Raw genomic sequence first — 21071 nt, forward strand, 5'->3', positions numbered from 1 at the left:
TTCTCATTGGAGAGAAGAAGGCTGGAGGGGATTTAATAAAGACATATAAGATGATCAGAGGATTAGATCGGGTGGACAGTGAGTCATTTTCCTAGGATGATGACGTTGGCTTTCACGAGGGGGCATAGCTGCAAATTGAGGGGTGACATTTTTAAGACAGATGTCAGAGGCAGGTTCTTTACTCAGAGAGTGGTAAGGGCGTGGAATGCCCTGCCTGCCAATGTAGTTAACTCAGCCACATTAGGAGCATTTAAACAGTCCTTGGATAAGCTTATGGATGATGATGGGATAGTATAGAGGATGGATTTAGATTAGTTCACAGGTTGGCGCAACATCGAGGGCCAAAGGGCTTGTTCTGCGCTGTATTGTTCTATGTTCTATGTAACATACTGAGAGTATGCCCAGATCCCAAAAAGCTAAGAGCTGGCCCCAAAACACAGTAACATAAGATATAAAAATGATGCAACAACTTATAGGATTTATCAACTATGTTGCAACCCTTACGCCAACTCACTGCAAAAGACATGCAGTGGTTTGGTGCATAGAACAAGAAGCAGCTCTCATTAAAACCAAGCACCTCACAACAACAATACCAATGCTTAAATATTATGACAGTGATGATGAAGTCACCCTGAAGTAATAAATATTATGACAGTAATGATGAGATCACCCTGTAGTATTAAACATTATGACAGTGATGATGATGTCACCCTGTAGTGTAACACCAAGACAGGACTTGGACGTTCAGTTAACATGCCGGTCCAGTTGGCAGTTAGGAAGGAAAATGCAGCATTCATGTTTATTTTGATAGGGCTAGATTGCAAGGGCAGGAATGTAACTATCATCCCCCCTTCTTCCCCCAGTCTTCAGCCTGCACTTCAGTGAAATAATTTACTGACTCTCCTTCCCACGGTAGTGACTCCTTTACCTCCCTATTTCTCCTTCCTCTTAGTTTCCATGGTCAGAACTAGTGAACTGATTGTGGCCCACCTTGAACAACTTAACTAGACAGCCCTCAACAATATGTCCAGATCCTTGAATGATGCCTGTGCATCTCTGCAACCCACATTATCCCTGCTCCCTTTATGGAGCAACAGGAATGATCTCCTAAGACTTTGAAACATGGCTGCTAGCTTGCTGCAAATGCCACGTATTTAGAAACATAGAAACATAGAAGATAGAAGCTGAAGGAGGCCATTCAGCCCTTTGAGCCTGCTCCACTATTCATCATGATCATGGCTGATCATCCAAATCAAATGCCTAATCCTGCTTTCTCCCCACAGCCTTTGATCCCATTCACCCCAAGTGCTATATCTAGTCGCCTCTTGAATACATTCAATGTTTTGGCATTGGTAATGAATTCCACAGGTGCACCACTCTTTGAATAAGAAAATGTCTCTTCATCTCCGTTCTAAATGGTCTACCTCGATTCCTTGTACTGTGACCCTGGGCTCTGAAAACAGTCCACCATCAGGAACATCCTCCCTACATTTACCCTGTCTAGGCCTGTTAGAATTTTAAAAGTCTCTACAAGATTTCCCCCTCATTCATCTGAACTCCAGCGAAAACAATCCTAACCTAGTCAACCACTCCTCATGCATCAGGCCCACCAGACCTGGAATCAGCCTGGTAAGCCTTTGCTGCACTCCCTCGAGATCAAAAGCATCCTTCCTCAGAAAAAGAGACCCGTCCCCCAACAAAACTGCACACAATATTCTAGGTGTGGCCTCATCAAGGCACTGTATAACTGACAACACATCCCTGCTCCTCTATCGAAACCTCTCGCAATGAAGTGTAACATACTGTTTGCCTTCTTTGCCACAACTGGTGCACAATGACACAATGTCTCACTGCACACTCCCTTCTCCCAATTTACAGCCATTCAGGTAGTAATCTGCCTTCTTGTCTTTGCTTTCAAAATGAATAACCTCACATTTATCCAAATTAAACTGCATCTGCCAGTGACGTGCCCACTCACCCAACCTGTCCAGGTCATGCTGAAGGATTTCTACATCCTCATCACAGTTCACCCTCCCACCCAACTTAATATCATCTGCAAACTTTGAAATGTTACATTTTGTTCCCTATTCAAATCATTAATAAATATTGTGAATAGCTGGGGTCCCAGCACCAATCCCTATGGCACCCTACTAGTTATTGCCTGCCAATTTGAAAAGGACCCATTAATTCATACTCTCTGCCTCCTCTCTGCCAATGAGTTTTCTATCCATTTCAATACACTTCCCCAATCTCATGTGGTTTTATTTTGCATAATAATTTCGAATGCAGGACTTCGTCAAATGCTTTCTGAAAGTCCAAATATAGCACATCGACTGGCTCTATCTTGTCAACTCTACTAGTTACATCTTCTAAGAATTCCAACAGATTTGTCAAGCATGATTTACCCTTCATAAATCCACACTGAATTTGTCTGACCCTACCTCTGCTTTCTAAATGCTCTGCTGTAAAGTCCTTGATAATGGATTTGAGAATTTTCCCCACTACTGATATTAGACTTACTGGTCTATAATTCCCTGTTTTCTCCCTGACTCCCTTTTTGAATATTGAAGTGACACTGGTTACCCTTCAATCTGTAGGGACTGTTCTAGAGCCTATAGGATCCTCTAAGATGGCCACCACTGCATCTACTATTTCTAGAGCCACTTCCTTAAGTACTCTGGGATGTGGATTATCAGGCCCTGGGGATGTATCTGCCTTCAATCCATCAATTTTCCCAGCACCATTTTCCACTAATGTTCATCCCCCTCATTTCTTCCCTCTCAATAAATCTTGCATTCTCCAATATTTCTGGTATCTGCTTTGTATCCTCTTTTATGAAAGCAGAGCAAACGTTTGTATTCAGTTACTCAGCCATTTCTTGATCCCCTATTGTATATTCCCTTTTTCTGTCTGTAGGGGAGCTTCACCAATCTCTTTCCCTTTATGTACTGATAGAAATTCTTCGTGTCAGTCATACCATTCCCTGCAAGCTTATTTTCATACTCTGTTTTCCTCTTCTTAATCAATCCCTTGGTCATTCTTTGCTGAATTTTAAACTGCTCCCAATCCTCAGACGTATTATTTTTCTTGGCCAATCTGTATGGTTCTTCCTTGGATGGGGATACTATCTCTAATTTCCTTTGTAAGCCATGGATTAGCCCTCTTGCCCATTTTGCTTTTGTGCCAGGCAGGAATAAACAGTTGTCGCAGATACCCCATGCCTTTTTTGAATGTTTGCCATTGCCTATCCACTGTCATCCCTTAATGTAACACTCCCCAGGCTATCAAGGCCAACTCACACCTCATATCTCCATTGTTTCCTTTATTAAGATTCTGCACTATAGTCCCTGAATCAGCTACCTCACTCTCCATCTTGGTAAAAAAATTCCATCATGTTATGATTGCTCATCCCCAAGGGGTCTTGCACAGCTAGATTGGTAATGGTTCCCTTCACATTACACAGTTCCCAATCTAATATGGCCTGCTATCTAGGAAGTACCTGAGTATGGTGTGGGTGTGAGGCAGATGTAGCACACTGCCACAGCAAGATGTCCGCCTCTCGAATGAAGACTGCAAGCCATCAAGGCATACTGCCCAGTTGTGTAAATGCATTAATTGGCATGACAAGGCAAGGTAAGGCAGGAAATGATATGAGCAAGCAAGTAGGCACTATGTGAGTGAGAGCGAAGAGAACAAGTGAGCAGCTCTAAGGTGCAACCTAGTCCAATCCATCAGCTGACTCCCCATCTGTGTGTGCAAGAATGTCCCTGCTGCAACCTTTCAAATGTTAATTGCCAGTACGCATTGCAATTCAAGACTGCGTTTCCTGAGTGGCCTGCAAGTTCATCATAGATGTGCCCTTATGGTCTTGAGAGGCTGCCAACTGGCTCATGCCAATGTTGGTGGATGAGAGGTGCATGCAGCTGGTGCCCATGGATTATGCTCTGGGGTGTTGTTTGATCTGAAGCAATATGAAGGCCCTTTGAAGCAAATGGCAAACTGAAGTCACCAGGTACCTACCCAGATTTTCATGTCGAGATTTCCAACGTCTAGCTTATTTGGCCCATTTGGTAAGTTGGGAAGCTGAATATTAATGAAGTGAGTTAGTCCATTAACAAGAGATAGCAAAGTGTAGAGCTGGATGAACACAGCAGGCCAAGCAGCATCTTAGGAGCACGAAGATGCTGCTTGGCCTGCTGTGTTCGTCCAGCTCTACACTTTGCTATCTTGGATTCTCCAGCATCTGCAGTTCCTATTATCTCTAGTCCATTGACAAGGCATTTAAAAAGCAATAATCCTCTTAGTTGGCAAATCGCCACTGGCTGCTGACAGATTCAACCCCATGCTTATAAAAAGCATAAAAAATTTTGAAAAATGCTTTCAACATCAATTTGGGCCACACTGGACTTCTGGCCTGATTCTGACACAAATCACGCCAACAAAACCACATTTCTTAAACCCTACAAGATACTAACTTTGCTTGCGTTGCATCTGAATTCTAATTAGAATAATGAACTGCAAATGCCTCAGATCAGTTGTGTCCAGAGTGGTTAACTTTTCAATACCTAAGAAGAAAATCTTACCAGGCTCTGAACCATGTGAGTTATGCAGAGCTAAGTGATAAAATCACTGGTGTAGTGTCTGAACTCAATGGCATGGCAAGAGAGCTGTACTATGAGTTCAGCAAGGCCCATTTCGACGTCGAAATCATCTTGCCACATCTTGTCTGCTTTTCTCAAGCAGTGTGGGCAAGATTCTTGCTAGGCATCAGCAAATTCCTATTCGGTGCTTCTTATGACTTATTAACCATATTGTGAATGGACTAACTTGCCAAAGGTTGTGATTTTAACAAACTCACTCACCATAGCTGTCAAGGAAGCTCAACATGGAAACCAGAGTGGGTTCAACTCACTTCAAAGTCCTTCACTTTGCACACTGGGCATCAACATATGGAACATCCTCCATTGGCACTGACCACACCACCCTGTGTAAACAGACTTTGGCATCTGACATGCCAGCCTTTATGAACCCAGCATAGCATATGCCCAACCCAATGACAGTTCATTTTGGCACCTCAGTTATGCATCTCAGAATACACAGGCAGCCATCATTATAGCTGCTGAAAGCACACTGTGCACTCAGGGACATGAACGCAGCTCATAAACTGGATCAGGTGCATCCCCTGGTTCTTTGCCTGCTGTTATAGCATTCACTCACTGACTCTACCTGGGTACTCAGTGCCCCTGTCTTGCTTTTCCTAGCCTTGCCTATTTGCATATTGTCCCCTCAGCCAGAGAAACCAGCTTCATATTGTTCTCGGCCTACCACATCATTTAGCACTGACACAAAACCAGGAAGCTGGTCACATTTGTCAGCAGGCCTCAGTCCTGTCAAGGGGAAAACGCTTCATTCAGGGGATCTGAAACAGTAAATCAAGGACAAGTTTCAGTGTTAGGTCAGGCCCTGCTTCAGGTTGTCAGAGTCAGGATCCTCTACTGATAAGGTGTGAAGCACACCAACCATCTTGACTCTTTCTGCCAGATATTTGCTCTTGGAATGAGAAGGAGCAAATTAAGGAAGATAAAATTGGGTGGACAGACATTACCGTTGGTGCAAGTGAGGAGGTTTCCCGAGTGAGTGAGTAGCCTATGTTGATGACATGCGGGATTTGTGTGTTGCAAGTTAGAATCAGTGACAATGCACGAGTGGAGACGTTGCTGGTACTAGCGAGAGTGGTAGAGCATGAACCTTCATGGGAGATGGGTGCAGTTGTCAGTGATAGAGTGAGTGTAAAGGATTGAAGGTAAGATGGTGGCACATATGCAGGTGGAGTAGGGAAGGACATGGCTGTTCATTCTACAGCTAGTGTGCATTCTCCAGGTGGCTGAGGCTGCTTCAATCTGGGCAGCAGGCTCAGACCAAGCTGGCATGGCCATGAGAGAACAGTCTAAGCTTAGTATTATCTAGATAGGCATTCAAGGCTAATATGGTAGAAAGGGTATGGACCTAGGGCAAGCTGCAAACACTGTGGGAGAAACCAAACAAAGTAAAAACTGCTCTTACTGCAAAAAGCAAATCATTTTGCACACAGGTTTTTGCTCAGAAGGAAGCACAGTAAAATTTCCACTGGGGAGATAATAGCTGAAGGTTCTAACAAATCTACTGGGTTTTTTTCTCAATAGCCAGTTTGGGAATTCCGAACAGTGGGAATGGATGTTAGGGCAGTTCCTGTAGAACGTGGGAGGTAAGGGTCACTACTAGTGTCCCCACTGACTTCATCTGCAGGAAATGCACCCAACTCCAACTCCTTGAAAACTGTGTTAGGGAACTGGAGTTGGAGCTGGACGAACTTCAGATCATTCGGGAGGCTGTGGGGGTAAATGAGAAGAGTTACAGGGAGGTAGTCACACCTCAGGTACAGGAAAAAGGTAGATGGGTTATAGTCAGAGGACGGAAAGGGAACAGGCAGGCAGAGCAGGGATCCCCTGTGGCCATTCCCCTCAATAACAGTATATTGTTTTGGATACTGTTGGCGGGGGGGATCAACTTACCAGGGGTAAGCCATGGGGTATAGGTCTCTGGCACAGATTCTGTCCCTGTTGCTCAGAAGGGAAGGGGGGAGAGGAGGAGACCATTAGTCATTGAGGACTCCATAGTTGGGGGGACAGATAGGAGATTCCGTGGGAATAAGAGAGACTTGTGGTTGGTGTGTTGCTTCCCAGGTGCCAGGGTCCGTGATGTCTCGGATCGTGTTTTCCGGATCCTTAAGGAGAAGGGGGAGCAGCCCCAAGTCGTGGTCCACGTAAGCACCAATGACATAGGTAGGAAAAGGGATGGGGATATAAGGCAGAAATTCAAAGAGCTAGGGTGGAGCTAAAACAAGCAGAGTTGTTTTCTCTGGTTTGTTACCCATGCCATGTGCTTGCGAGGCGAGGAAAAGGGAGAGCGCACAGTTGAACACGTGGCTACAGGGATGGTGCAGGAGGGAGGGATTCAGATACCTGTATGATTGGGGCTCATTCTGGGGTAGGTGGGACCTCTACAAACGGAATGGTCTACACCTGAACCAGAGGGGTACCAATATCCGGCGGCGGGGGGGGTTAAATTTGCTAATGCTCTTCAGGAGGGTTTAAACTAATTCAGCAGAGGGATGGGAACCTGAATTGTAGCTCCAGTGTACAGGAGGTTGAGAGTATTGAGGTCATGAAGAAGGTTTCAAGGTCGCAGGAGTGTACTGGCAGGCAGGAACGTGGTTTGAAGTGTGTCTACTTCAACGCCAGGAGCATCCGGAATAAGGTGGGTGAACTTGCAGCATTCGTTGGTACCTGGGACTTTGATGTTGTGGCCATTTCAGAGAAATGGATAGAACAGGGACAGGAATGGTTGTTGCAGGTTCCGGGGTTGAGATGTTTCAGTAAGACCAGGGAAGGTGGTAAAAGAGGGGAATGTGTGGCATAGTTATCCAAGGACAGTATGATGGTGGCCAAAAGGACGTTTGATGAGGATTGTCTGCTGAGGTAGTATGGGCTGAGGTTAGAAACAGGAAAGGAGGTCACCCTGTTGGGAGTTTTCTATAGGCCTCCGAATAGTTCCAGAGATGTAGAGGAGAGAATTGCAAAGATGATTCTGGATAGGAGCGAAAGTAACAGGGTAGTTGTTGTAGGGGACTTTAACTTTCGAAATATTGACTGGGAACACTATAGTTCGAGTACTATAGATGGGTCAGTTTTTGACCAGTGTGTGCAGGAGGGTTTCCTGACACAGTATGCAGAAAGGCCAACAAGAGGCAAGGCCACATTGGATTTGGTACTGGGTAATGAGCCTGGCCAGGTGTTAGATTTGGAGATAGGTGAGCACTTTGTTGATAGTGACCACAATTCAGTTACGTTTACTTTAGTGATGGAAAGGCATAGGTATATACCGCAGGGCAAGAGCTATAGCTGGGGAAAGGCAATTATGAGGTGATTAGGCAAGATTTAGGATGCATACGATGAGGAAAGAAACTGCAGGGGCTGGGCACAATTGAAATGTGGAGCTTGTTCAAGGAACAGCTACTGCGTGTCCTTGATAAGTATGTCAGGCAGGGAGGAAGTGGTCGAGTGAGGGAACTGTGGTTTACTAAAGAAGTTAAATTAAAGAGGAAGAAGGAGGCTTATGTAAGGATGAGGCATGAAGGCTCAGTTAGGGCGCTTGAGAGTTACAAGTTAGCCAGGAAGGACCTAAAGAGAGAACTAAGAAGAGCCAGGAGGGGACATGAGAAGTCTTTGGCAGCTAGGGTGAAGGAAAACCCTAAAGCTTTCTATAGGTATGTCAGGAACAAAAGAGTGACTAGAGTAAGATTAGGGCCAGTCAAGGACAGTAATAGGAAGTTGTGCATGGAGTCTGAAGAGATACGAGATGTGCTAAATGAATATTTTTCATCAGCATTCACACATGAAAAAGACAATGTTGTTGAGGAGAACACTGAGATACAGGCTATTAGACTAGATGGGATTGAGGTTCATAAGGAGAAGGTGTTAGCAATTCTGGAAAGTGTGAAAATAGATAAGTCCCCTGGGCTGGATGGGATTTATCCTAGGATTCTCTAGGACGCTAGGGATGAGATTGTAGAGCCTTTGGCTTTGATCTTTATGTTGTCATTGTCTACAGGAATAGTGTCAGAAGACTGGAGGATAGCAAATGTTGTCCCCTTGTTCAAAAAGGGGAGTAGAGACAACCCTGATCATTATAGACCAGTGAGCCTTACTTTGGTTATGGGTGAAGTATTAGAATGGATTATAAGAGGTAGGATTTATAATCATCGAGAAAGGAATAATTTGATTAGGGATAGCCAACACAGTTTTGTGAAGGGTAGGCCGTGCCTCACAAACCTTGAGTTCTTTGAGAAGGTGCTCAAACAGGTGGATGAGGGTAAAGCGGTTGATGTGGTGTATATGGATTTCAGTAAAGCATTTGATAAGGTTTCCCATGGGAGGCTATTGCAGAAAATACAGAGGCATGGGATTGAGGGTGATTTAGTGGTTTGGATCAGAAATTGGTTAGCTGTAAGAAGACAGAGGGTGGTGGTTGATGGGAAATGTTCATCCTGGAGTTCAGTTACTAGCGATGTACGGCAAGGATCTATTTTGGGGGCACTGCTGTTTGTCATTTTTATAAATGAACTGAAACCCCTCTCACCCACTCCAACCTCTCCCCGGCAGAACAGGCAGCCCTCTGCTCCCTCCGCTCCAACCCCAACATCACGAACAAACCTGCAGACAAGGGAGGTGCAGTTGTAGTATGGCGCACTGACTTCTACATCGCCGAGGCCGAATGCCAACTCTCTGACACCTCCTCCTACTGCCCCCTGGATTACGACCCCACCCCCGAACACCAAACCATCATCTCCCAAACCAATCACAACCTCATCACCTCAGGTGACCTCCCACCCACAGCCTCCCATCTTATTGTTCCCCAACCCCACACTGCCCGCTTCTATCTCCTTCCCAAAATCCACAAACCTCCCTGCCCTCGTTGACCCATTGTCTCTGCCTGCTCCTGCCTCACCAAACTCATCTCCACCTATCTGGACTCCATTTTCTCTCCCTTGGTCCAGGAACTCCTCACCTATGTCCGTGACACCACCCACGCCCTCCACCTCCTTCAGAACTTCCAATTCCCCGGACCCCAACGCCTCATTTTCACCATGGGCACCCAGTCCCTATACACTTGTATTCCTCATGCAGATGGCCTCAAGGCCCTCCGCTTCTTCCTGTCCCGCAGGCCCAACCAGTCCCCCTCCACCGACACCCTCATCTACCTAGCCGAACTCGTCCTGACCCTCAACAACTTCTCTTTCAATTCCTCCCAATTCCTACAGACAAAGGGGGTGGCCATGGGTACCTACATGGGCCCAAGCTATGCCTGCCTCTTTGTAGGTTACGTGGAACAGTCCCTCTTCCGCACCTACACTGGCCCCAAACCCCACCTCTTCCTCCGTTACATTGATGACTGTATCGGCGCCGTCTCTTGCTCCCAAGAGGAGCTCGAGCAGTTCATCCACTTCACCAACACCTTCCACACCAACCTCAAGTTCACCTGGGCCATCTCCAACACATCCCTCACCTTCCTGGACCTCTCTGTCTCCATCTCAGGCAACCAGCTAGAAACTGATGTCCACTTCAAGCCCACCAACTCCCACAACTACCTAGAATACACCTCCTCCCACCCACCCTCCTGCAAAAATTCCATCCCCTATTCCCAATTCCTTCGCCTCCGCCACATCTGCTCCCAGGATGAGGCATTCCAATCCCGCACATCCCAGATGTCCGCATTCTTCAAGGACCGCAACAGCACCTCCTGCAGTGGTCGAGAACGCCCTTTACCTTGTCTCCCGCAACACATCCCTCACACCCTGCTCCCGCAATAACCGCCCAAATAGAATCCCCCGAGTCATAGAACATAGAACATTACAGGACAGTACAGGCGCTTCGGCCCTCGATGTTGTGCCGACCTGTCATACCGATCTCAAGCCCATCTAACCTACACTATTCCATGTACGTCCATATGCTTGCCCAATGACGACTTAAATGTACCTAAAGTTGGCGAATCTACTACCTTTGAGTCCTCACATACCACCCCACCAACCACCAGATACAACGCATCATCCTCCGACACTTCCGCCATCTACAATCCGACCCCACCACCCAAGACATTTTTCCATCCCCACCCTTGTCTGGCTTCCAGAGAGACCAATCTCTCTGCAACTCGCTTGTACGCTCCACACTGCCCTCCAACCCCACCACACCTGGCACCTTCCCCTGCAACCGCAGGAAGTGCTACACTTGCCCCCACACCTCCTCCCTCAGCCCTATCCCAGGCCCCAAGATGACTTTCCACATCAAGCAGAGGATCACCTGCACATCTGCCAAAGTGGTATACTGCATCCACTGTACCCGGTGTGGCTTCCTCTACATTGGGGAAACCAAGCGGAGGCTTGGGGATCGCTTTGCAGAACACCTCCGCTCGGTTCGCAATAAACAACTGCGCCTCCCAGTCGCAAACCATTTCCACTCCCCCTCCCATTCTTTAGATGACATGTCCATCATGGGCCTCCTGCAGTGCCACAATGATGCTACCCAAAGGTTGCAGGAACAGCAACTCATATTCCGCTTGGGAACCCTGCAGCCCAATAGTATCAATGTGGACTTCACAAGCTTCAAAATCTCCCCTACCCCCACTGCATTCCAAAACCAGCCCAGCTTGTCCCCACCTCCCTAACCTGTTACTCCTCTCACCTATCCCCTCCTCCCACCTCAAGCTGCACCTCCATTTCCTACCTACTAACCTCATCCCGCCCCCTGGATGTGTCCATCCTCCACGGACTTACGGACTATCCCATCCCTACCTCCCCACCTACACTCTCCTCTCCACCTATCTTCTCCTCTATCCATCTTCGGTCTGCCTCCCCCCCTCCCTATTTATTTCAGAACCGTCTCCCCCATCCCCCTCTCTGATGAAGGGTCTAGGCCCAAAATGTCAGCTTTTGTGCCCCTAAGATGCTGCTTGGCCTGCTGTGTTCATTCAGCTTCACACTTTGTTATCTGAGGGCGTAGAAGGATGGGTTAGTAAATTTGCAGATGACACTAAAGTCAGTGGAGTTGTGGATAGTGCAGAAGGATGTTGCAGGTTACAGAGGGCCATAGATAAGCTGCAGAGCTGGGCTGAGAGGTGGCAAATGGCGTTTAATGTAGAAAAGTGTGAGGTGATTCACTTTGGAAGGAGTAACAGGAATACAGAGCACTGGGCTAATGGTGAGATTCTTGGTAGTGTGGATGAGCAGAGAGATCTCAGTGTCCATGTACACAGATCCCTGAAAGTTGACTCCCAGGTTGATAGGGTTGTTAGGAAGGCATACGGTGTGTTAGGTTTTATTGGTAGAGGGATTGAGTTTCGAGGCCACAAGTTCATGTTGCAGGTATACAAAATGCTGGTGCGGCCACACTTGGAATATTGTGTACAGTTCTGGTCGCCGCATAATAGGAAGCATTTGGAGGCATTGGAAAGGGTGCAGAGGAGATTTACCAGGATGTTGCCGGGTATGGAGGGAAGGCCTTATGAGGAAAGGCTGAGGGATTGAGGCTGTTTTGGTTAGAGAGAAGAAGGTTAAGAAGTGACTTAACAGAGACATACAAGATGATCAGAGAATTAGATAGGGTGGGCAGTGAGAGCCTTTTTCCTCGGATGGTGATGGCTAGCATGAGGGGGCATAGCTTTAAATTGAGGGGTGATAGATATAGGACAGATATCAGAGGTAGTTTCTTCACTCAGAGAATAGTAAGGGCCTGGAATGTCCTGCCTACAATACAGTATACTCGCCAACTTTAAGGGCATTTAAATGGTCATTGGATAAACATATGGATGATAATGGAATAGTTTAGGTTAGATGGGCTTCAGATTGGTTTCGCAGGTCGGCACAACTTCGAGGGCCGAAGGGCCTGTGCTGCGCTGTAATGTTCTATGTTCTATGTTCTAACAGATTAGCTCAGTCAGACTTACACTGATAAATAATATGTGATTGTTGGGATGATGGCTGCAGAAGGACAGAATCAAGGGATAATAAAGCAGTGGATTGACATTAGTGTGGCATGTAGACCTGTGCAAAATGGGTCAATAGTGGATTTAAAAATGAAGCCTGTGAAAGTAAGTTGGGGACTACATGAGCCACCACACATATGCTGTGGGGGCGATTATTCTGAGAACCTTGGTTGAGAGGTGACTTAATTGAAACATATAAGATAATCAGAGGGTTAGATAGGGTGGATAGGGAGAGCCTTTTTCCTAGGATGTTGACGGCGAGCACAAGGGGGCATAGCTTTAAATTGAGGGGTGAAAGATATAGGACAGATGTCAGAGGTAGTTTCTTTACTCAGAGAGTAGTAAGGGAATGGAACGCTTTGCCTGCAACGGTAGTAGATTTGCCAACTTTAAGTACATTTAAGTCATCATTGGACAAGCATATGGACGTACATGGAATAGTGTAGGTTAGATGGGCTTGAGATCGGTATGACAGGTCGGCACAACATCGAGGGCCGAAGGGCCTGTACTGTGCTGTAATGTTCTATGTTCTATGTAACCCAGTGTAATGACAGGAATGAAGACCTGGAGTTCCAGATCATAGACAGCAAAAAAAAGGCACTCATTTTAGATGGAGCTTGGAATGGTGACTCTTAGCACACAAAATAAGATTTTATTTCCTTGGATAAGCATATGGATAATGATGGGATAGTGTAGGGGGAGGGGCTTAGATTAGTTCACAGATCGGTGCAACATTGAGGGCCGAAGGGCCTGTTCTGCGCTGTATTGTTCTTTGTTCTATGTAACATGCCGTAGCACTCTAAATCATTGACTGCAGTATAGATTATGGAGGAGTACAATGATATATTTACGGATTTGGGATGTTTTCCTGGAGAATATCACCTCAAAGTGGAAGACCAACTCAGAATTTGCTGAGGAGAGCTATGGCTGTCCTCAAGGACCATCTGAAAGACAAGGTGGAAGAGCTGAAGAATAGAAAGTAAGTGACGATTCCAGTAGGATAGTTTTGTAGCATGGTACCAATGAAACTGAGATAGCTGAGTGTATGCCTAGATCCGAAAAAAATCCAAATAAAGCTCTGAAGACACCTCACTACTTCATGCCAATGTTCCCACAATTTGCCAAAGGCCAAACTGTTTATGACCCTTGATGCAAACGATGGTTACTTGTAAGTGAATTCAGATCAAAGCAACATTCTGGGTAGCATTTTGGAGATAAAGATGGTTAAGCATGATGTTTGACATTTCCATAGCCCTAGAAGTGTATTAAAGCAGCCAGCATGATATAATCACTGACCTTCCTGGAGAGAAAGCACTAGTGGATGATCTACTAGTTTATGAATGTGGAGACACAATGACAGAAGCAAGTGCTGACCACAATCAAAATTTAGAACAACTGCAAGGCAGAACTCACCAAATTAACCTGATGCTGAACAGGAAATAAATGCCTTTTGCTGAATGGCTGATTGTAGAAGGAACATGGCTTAGATGAACACTGTTACTATTCAACAATAATATTGGTGAACGGTAAGCGGAAATTGATACTGAAAGGATTGGGGGAAAGCAAGAGGTCAGGATCCAGAAGGTCAGAGCTGGATAAAGATAGGAAAATGGGTCAGAGTCACAAGAAAAAGAAAGGACTGCAGAAAAACAGCTGAGCCTCCTGCCAAGCTTGGAAAGTATTCAAAACGTTAATTGACTTTCAAAGCTAAAAATGATGTAATTTTCCAGACTTGTATGGAAGATGTGATCAAGGTTTACATTAGGGATTTTCGCAACATTGAAATAATGCCAAGAAGAAATATTTTTGAATCTGTAACTGGTCACCTTATTTGCCAAAATACAGAGAAGCGATGGATAACATCGGGTGGTATTCTGTTTGTGATGTTGATTTTTAAGCAGGATATTATTTGCATTGCTCTTCTTTTTACACCAAGTGAGCTTCCAGAAAGCAAATAAGATTTTTCAAAACTGTATGACTACTGGGATCAGTTTCACTTCTGCAATCCTGAGAACTTTCTTTAGAGAAGCAAAGTTAAAGCATTGAAGCATTTCCTTCAATTACAAGGGATGATTTTTGACGTCACCAGTCTGGGATCTTCAGATTAGGACCCATTACCAGCTTCTTATAAAAAACCTGCCTGAATAGCATTCCACTGAAACCAACACAATTAACTTAGGTCAAGTTCTTACAAAGCCAGCGAGTTGTCTCTGCTGGTTTATTGCCCAGATAAATAAACTTACACCACAATATTGTAAAATAGCATCATTAAAATTATATAAAGGTTTTTGGCCACCGGGACCTTCGTTATCTTTTTGATATTCTTCCTTATCAAATCTCAATGTTATTAAATAATATTACAGCCTCTACCTCAGTAGCAACATTACAAAAGTAAATCATCACATTCTATGTGAGCACAGAGTTTCTGATTTCTCCCTTTATTCTTTTGGAAATATGTTGCCCCACCCTAGCTACTAATTCCCTACCAATGCTGAAAAATCTTTCACAATTCACTATGAAATCTTGCACAATTTTGAAGCGCTCGATCAGGGATTTTCTTTTTTAATTCATTGTGGGAACTAAGTGCCACTGGCTGGGCCAGCATTTATTGCTTATCCCTAATTGCCCTTGAGAAAGTGGTGATGAGTTGTCTTCCTGAAAGCTTTATTCCATATGCAGTAGATTGAGCCACAATGCCCTTAGGGTGGGATTTCCAGGATTTTCACCTAGCAACAGTGAAGGAATGATGATATATTTCCAGTCAGGATGGTGAGGGGCCTGGAGGGGAAATTGCGGGTGATGGTGTTTCCATGTAATTGCTGCCCTACTAAATGGAACTGGCTGTTTGTTTGAAAGGTATTATCTAAGGAGACCTGGTGAATTTCTGCAGTGCATCTTGTAGATGGTACACACTGCTGTTGCTAAGCATTGGTGGTGGAGGGAGTGGATGCTTGTGGATGTGCTACCAATCAAACGGTTTGGTTTGTCCTTATTCTTACCAAGCTTCTTCAGTGCTGTTGGAGCTTCATCCATCTGGGCAAGTGGGGAGTATTCCATCGCACGCCTGACTTGTGCCTAGTAGACAGTGGAAAGGCTTTATGGAGTCAGGAAGTGAGTTACTGGCCACAGTATTCCTAGCCTCTGACCAGCTCTTGTAGCCATTGCATTTATGTGATGAGTTCAGTTCAGTTTCTCGTCAATGGTAATCTAGGACATTGATCATGGAGGATTCATTGATGGTTTTGCCATTCAAGGAGCAATGATTAGATTGTCCCTTATTGGAGATGATCTTTCACCGACATTTGTATGCGAACATGACTTTCCACTTTTCAACTAAAACCTGGATATTGCCAAAATCTTGTTAAATTTTGACATGATTATATAGCGTATCTGGGGAATCGCAAATGGTGTTGAACATTGTGCAACCATCGGCGAACATCCCCACTTCCGACCTTATGATGGAGGATAGGTCATTGATGAAGCAGCTGTAGATGGTTGGGCTTAGGACTCTACCCTGAGAAACTCCTGAAGAGATGTCCTGGAGTTGAGATGACTGACCTCCAACAACCACAACCATCTTTCTATATGCCAGATAAGACTCCTAATAGCTTTTTCCCTGAATCCAACTGATTCCCATTTTGCTAGGGCCTGCTGATGCCTCATTCAGTCAAATGTCAAGGGCTGTCACTCTCACCTCACCTCACTTCCTTGTATGCTTAAACCAAGGCTGTAATTGCATCAGGAGCTGAGTAGCTCTGGTGGAGCCCAAACTAGACATCACTGAGCAGGCTATTGTTTAGCAGGCACTGCTTGATAGCACTATTGCTGACACCTTCCATCACTTTACTGATGTCAGAGAGTAGGCTAATGGGGCAGCAATTATCTGCGTTGGATTTGTACTGCTTTTCGCGTGCAGGCCAAACCTGGCCAATTTTCCACATTGTCAGGTAGATGCCAGTTTTGTAGCAATACTTGAAGAGCCTGGTTAGGGGAGCTGCAAGGTTGTGAGAGTGTTTCTTTACAAGTAAGTGTCTTGTTGGAAAGAAGAAAAGCAAATTTGTAAAGTTGTTTACTGGGGAACAGTTAAATGATAATTCTGACTAATCGGTCTAAACCACAGAAGAATACTAACTGACCTCAAGGTGATAAATGGTTGCTAAAATGAAGGCTGCAGAAAGAAAACTTCAAGTGAATGTGGAGTCAAGGTAGATACCACATGGATACCGAGATTATGAGCATCACAGGCCTGTGCAAAGTGGCTGAAGGTGGTGATCCCACAGTGGAGTCATCAAAAATAGAGTTGAGGCTATGAGATACTCATGGCAGAAGCTGAGTTCCCAGTGTGCTGGATTGAATGAAAAATCTGTAGTTCTATAAGTAGGCACTAAACAAAATCCACCCATTGCATTTGAAACAAGTCCAAACTTTGGACACCTAACTCTATCTATGCCAGAACAGAGTGACAGTACAATTTTTCAGGATCTGTTTAACAGTCAATGGCTTGATGTTCTACAGCCAAAGATAGTTTCACATGTTTTGGATTTCTTCCAGGTGAGTGTAGCTTCGAAATAGATGAGAACATAAAATGAATTCAGCATCTCCCACAGAAATTTTCAGGTGTCTTCATGTCCCTCCTCAAAGACACGATAGAAAAGTTAGCAAAGATGGGAGAACTCAAAAAAGTGTATCCCTAAAAACAGCATTAGCAGAATGGCAGCAGTGAAGAAACCTCAAAAGATAAGGATATGCATATATCTACTAAAGTATAGAATAGATCTCATCACCCTTTTAAACTTGTCTGCAACTTGCCAGGCAAATGACTTTACAGCCCTAGATGCAAAGGATATAGTCCCTCACCAATGAATCCCCTAATAACTATTGCCTCATAGCACCAGAGACCCAGGTTCAATTGCAACATTGGCTAACTATGAGACAGTGTCAGACAGAAGAAGAGGACCAAATTGTTAGGGGATCCCCTGAATGCATGTCATTTGCAAACCCATTTTCACCTTGCAGTGAAAGTAACAGTTCCTCTGTGGTGTCAAGGCCATGGCACAGTGGGAGGTCCAGCTGCTCAGGGCAAGAAGAACTGTGAAAGTGCATTAGTATTAGGGGATTCATTAGTCAGGTATCTGTCTATGTGGGTTACTGCCAGGTGCTCTGGTTTCTTTCCACAGTCCAAAGAAGTGCAGGTTAAGTGGATTGGCTATGCTAAATTGCCCCAAAGTGTTCAGGGATGTGTAGGCTAGACGAATTAGCCATAGTAAATGCGAGGTTACAGGGATGTGGCAGGAGTCTTGGTATGATGCTGTTCAGAAAGTCAGTGCAGATTTGATGGGCCAAATAGCCTCTCTGCAGTTTGGGGATTCTCTGATTCAAACAGATTTTCCAGAGTTAAATCAGAAGTTGTAAAACATGACTTAAAGGTGCTAATCTCCAGATTAGTCCCAATGTCACACAGTAATGACTATAATAATGGGATTGAGCAGATTAATGTGTGTCTCAAGATAATGGTGCAAGAGGGAGGGCTTCAGATTCCTGAGGCATTGGGACTGATTCTGGCAGAGGTGGTATGTTTACAATTTGGATGGGTTACACGTGAACATGAACAGCAACAACATGCGCACGGGAAGTAAAACAACAAACTGCTGATGCTGGAGATCTGAAACATAAACAGAAATTGCTGGCTAAACTCAACAGGTCTCTCAGCATCAATGTGAAGAAGGTAGAGTTAACCTTTTGAGTCTGATGGCTCTTCATGCTAGTATCCTCGTGGGAAGGTTTGCTAATATTGTTTAATTAATGTTGCAGGTTCAAACTAGTTTGGCAGGGGGTGTGGGATATTGACAAATAGTTCAGTGGAAAGAGAAGCTAATATGTGATTAGGCATTAAAACACAAGTATATAGGGCCCTGGATAATGTTATTAACAGAGAGACCCAGGAATTTAGGTACAAAGTTCTTTGAAATTTGCATCACAGGTAGACAATGGTTAAAAAGAAGGCATTTAGCACACATGCCTTCATTGCTAAACCTTTGAGTATAGGAGTTAGGATATCATACTGAGGTTGTGCAGGACATTGGTTCAGCTTCTTCTGGGGTATTGTGTGCAGTTATGCTCGCCCTGCTATAGGAAGGATTATTATTAAACGGAAGAAGGCTCAGAAAAGATTTACCAAGATCAGTTCTGATGAAGGGTCGCCAGAGACCAAAATGCTAACTCTGAATTTTCTTCATAAATGCTGCCAGACCTGCTGAGCTTCTCCAGCAGCTTCTGTTTTTGCTACCAGGATACTGCCGGGAATGGGGGGTTTGAGGTACAAATATAGACTGGAAAGGCTTGGACATTTTTCACTGGAACGTAAGAGGTCGAGCAGTGACCTTTGAGGTTTATAATGTCATGAGGGGCACAGTTAAAGTGAATGATAAGGGTCATTTCCCTAGTCTGAGGGAGTTCAAAATGAGGCGGCATATTTTTAAGGTGAGAGGAGACAGATTTAACAAGGGCATTAGGGGCAACTTTTTTACATAGAGACGGACTCATGTGTGGAATATACTGCCAGAGAAAGTGATGGATGCAGGTACAACATTTAAAAGACATTTGGATAAGTTCATGGATGTGAAAGGTTTTGAGGGATATGGGCTGAGCACAGGCACGTGCGTTTGGGGACGTAACTGGCGTGGACTAGCTGCACCAAAGGGTCTGATTTCATGCTACATGACTGTATAATTCTATGACTATGATTGTATGTGAGACTAGAAGGCAGAGGAAACAGGTTAAATAAGAGTGAATTTAGCAAGGCACAAATGGAAAACATTTGAAAGCAAGAACCTTGAGGAATAAGATAGATGAGCTGTGAGCATGGACAGGCATGTGGGAGTGTGATATCATAGCTATCACAGAGACCTGGCTGTTTGATAGTTCAACATTCCTGGTTATAAAATATACAGATGACATGGTAGGGGTAGGAGAGAAAGGGTTTGCAACACTGATCAAGGCATCAATATAACAGTGAGAAGGGATAATATCTGGGAAGCAATATGGGTGGTAAACTCATGTAAAAAAACACAAAATAGGTAAACTCACTGTTGGATGTGTATTGTTGGCCCCCAAACAATCAGGGCAAGATAGAGAATCAAATATGTAATAAAGTTTCAGAGAAGTATAAGAATAAGGCAGTAACAGTAAGGGATATTAACTACCCAATCACTAACTGGGATAGTTTTAGTTTGCAAGCTAGAGAGGGACCAAAATTCTTAAAAAGTGCATCCAGGAGAACTTTTTTAGCTGATACGTGAAGACCCCAACAAGGAAGAGGGACAGTTCTGAACCTAATATTCAGAAATGAGTCTGCACATGTGGAAGGCATCTCAGAAGGGGAACACTTTGGAGATAATGACCATAACTCAGTTAGATTGAGGCTAATTGTGGACAAAGATGGGCCAGGAAGAAAGTTCTAAGCTGGGGAGGCATTCAGAGAGGAAAAAGCAAGTCTACATGGCAATTACTTTCTATTAAAGACAAAGCATGGGACCAAAACCACAGAACCCTGGATCAAGAGACATGAAGAATTAAGGATTAAGGGAAAAAAGAGAAGCACTCAATAAACAGAAGGCCCCTCAGGGAGCATTAAGGCAAGGTAGGGATCTTAAAAAGGAAAATAGGAAAGCCAAGAAGATGCTTGAGAAAGCATTGATGGATAGAATTAAGGAAAACTGGAATGGATTTTTTTTAAACACATAAAGAGCAAGTGAATAAGGAGGGAATGGATAGGGTCCATTCAGCACCTCAGAGGTAATCTATATGCAAACCTGGAAGATAAGGGTCTCATTGAATATTTTGCATCAGTCTTCACCATGGAAAAGGATGACATCTGAATTGGCATTAGAGTGTAGGACTGAAGTATGAGAATAAATTAAGACAAATCGAGGAGATGCTAGAATTTAATAATTTTAGAGGTGGATAATTCCACAAGCCCAGATGAGATATACCCAGGCAGACAGGGGCCGTGGCAATAATTTTCAAATCGTCTCTCAAAGATGAGGCTCCAGAGAACTGGAGGACTGCTAACATAAACTAATAATTAAAAAGAGTGGAAGGGATGGACCAGAAAATTACTGATCAGTCAGCCTAACCTCAGTGGAGGGGAGGCTACTAAAAAGAATTTTGAAGGACAGAATATATCTGCATTTGGAGAGTTTTGATTAATCAGGGATAGACACCATGGATTTGTTAAGAGATGTTTGTGTTTGATGACTTTGATTAACACTGTGGAGGAAATCAGGAGTGCTGTTTACGGTAATGTACTTGATATGGTCTACATAAATGTTAAATAATGCTTTTGATAAGGTGCAGATTGGTCAAGAAATAAGAACCCATGGAATGCAAGGCATAATGGCATGTTGAATACAAAACTGGCTGAGAGCAAGATGAAGCAAGGTAGAGAAATATTTCTGCAGCTGGAAGTCTGTTTTCGGTGGGATTCGACAGGGGTC

Source organism: Stegostoma tigrinum, chromosome 1 (genome assembly GCF_030684315.1).
Source record: "Stegostoma tigrinum isolate sSteTig4 chromosome 1, sSteTig4.hap1, whole genome shotgun sequence".
In the NCBI taxonomy this organism is placed as follows: domain Eukaryota; kingdom Metazoa; phylum Chordata; class Chondrichthyes; order Orectolobiformes; family Stegostomatidae; genus Stegostoma; species Stegostoma tigrinum.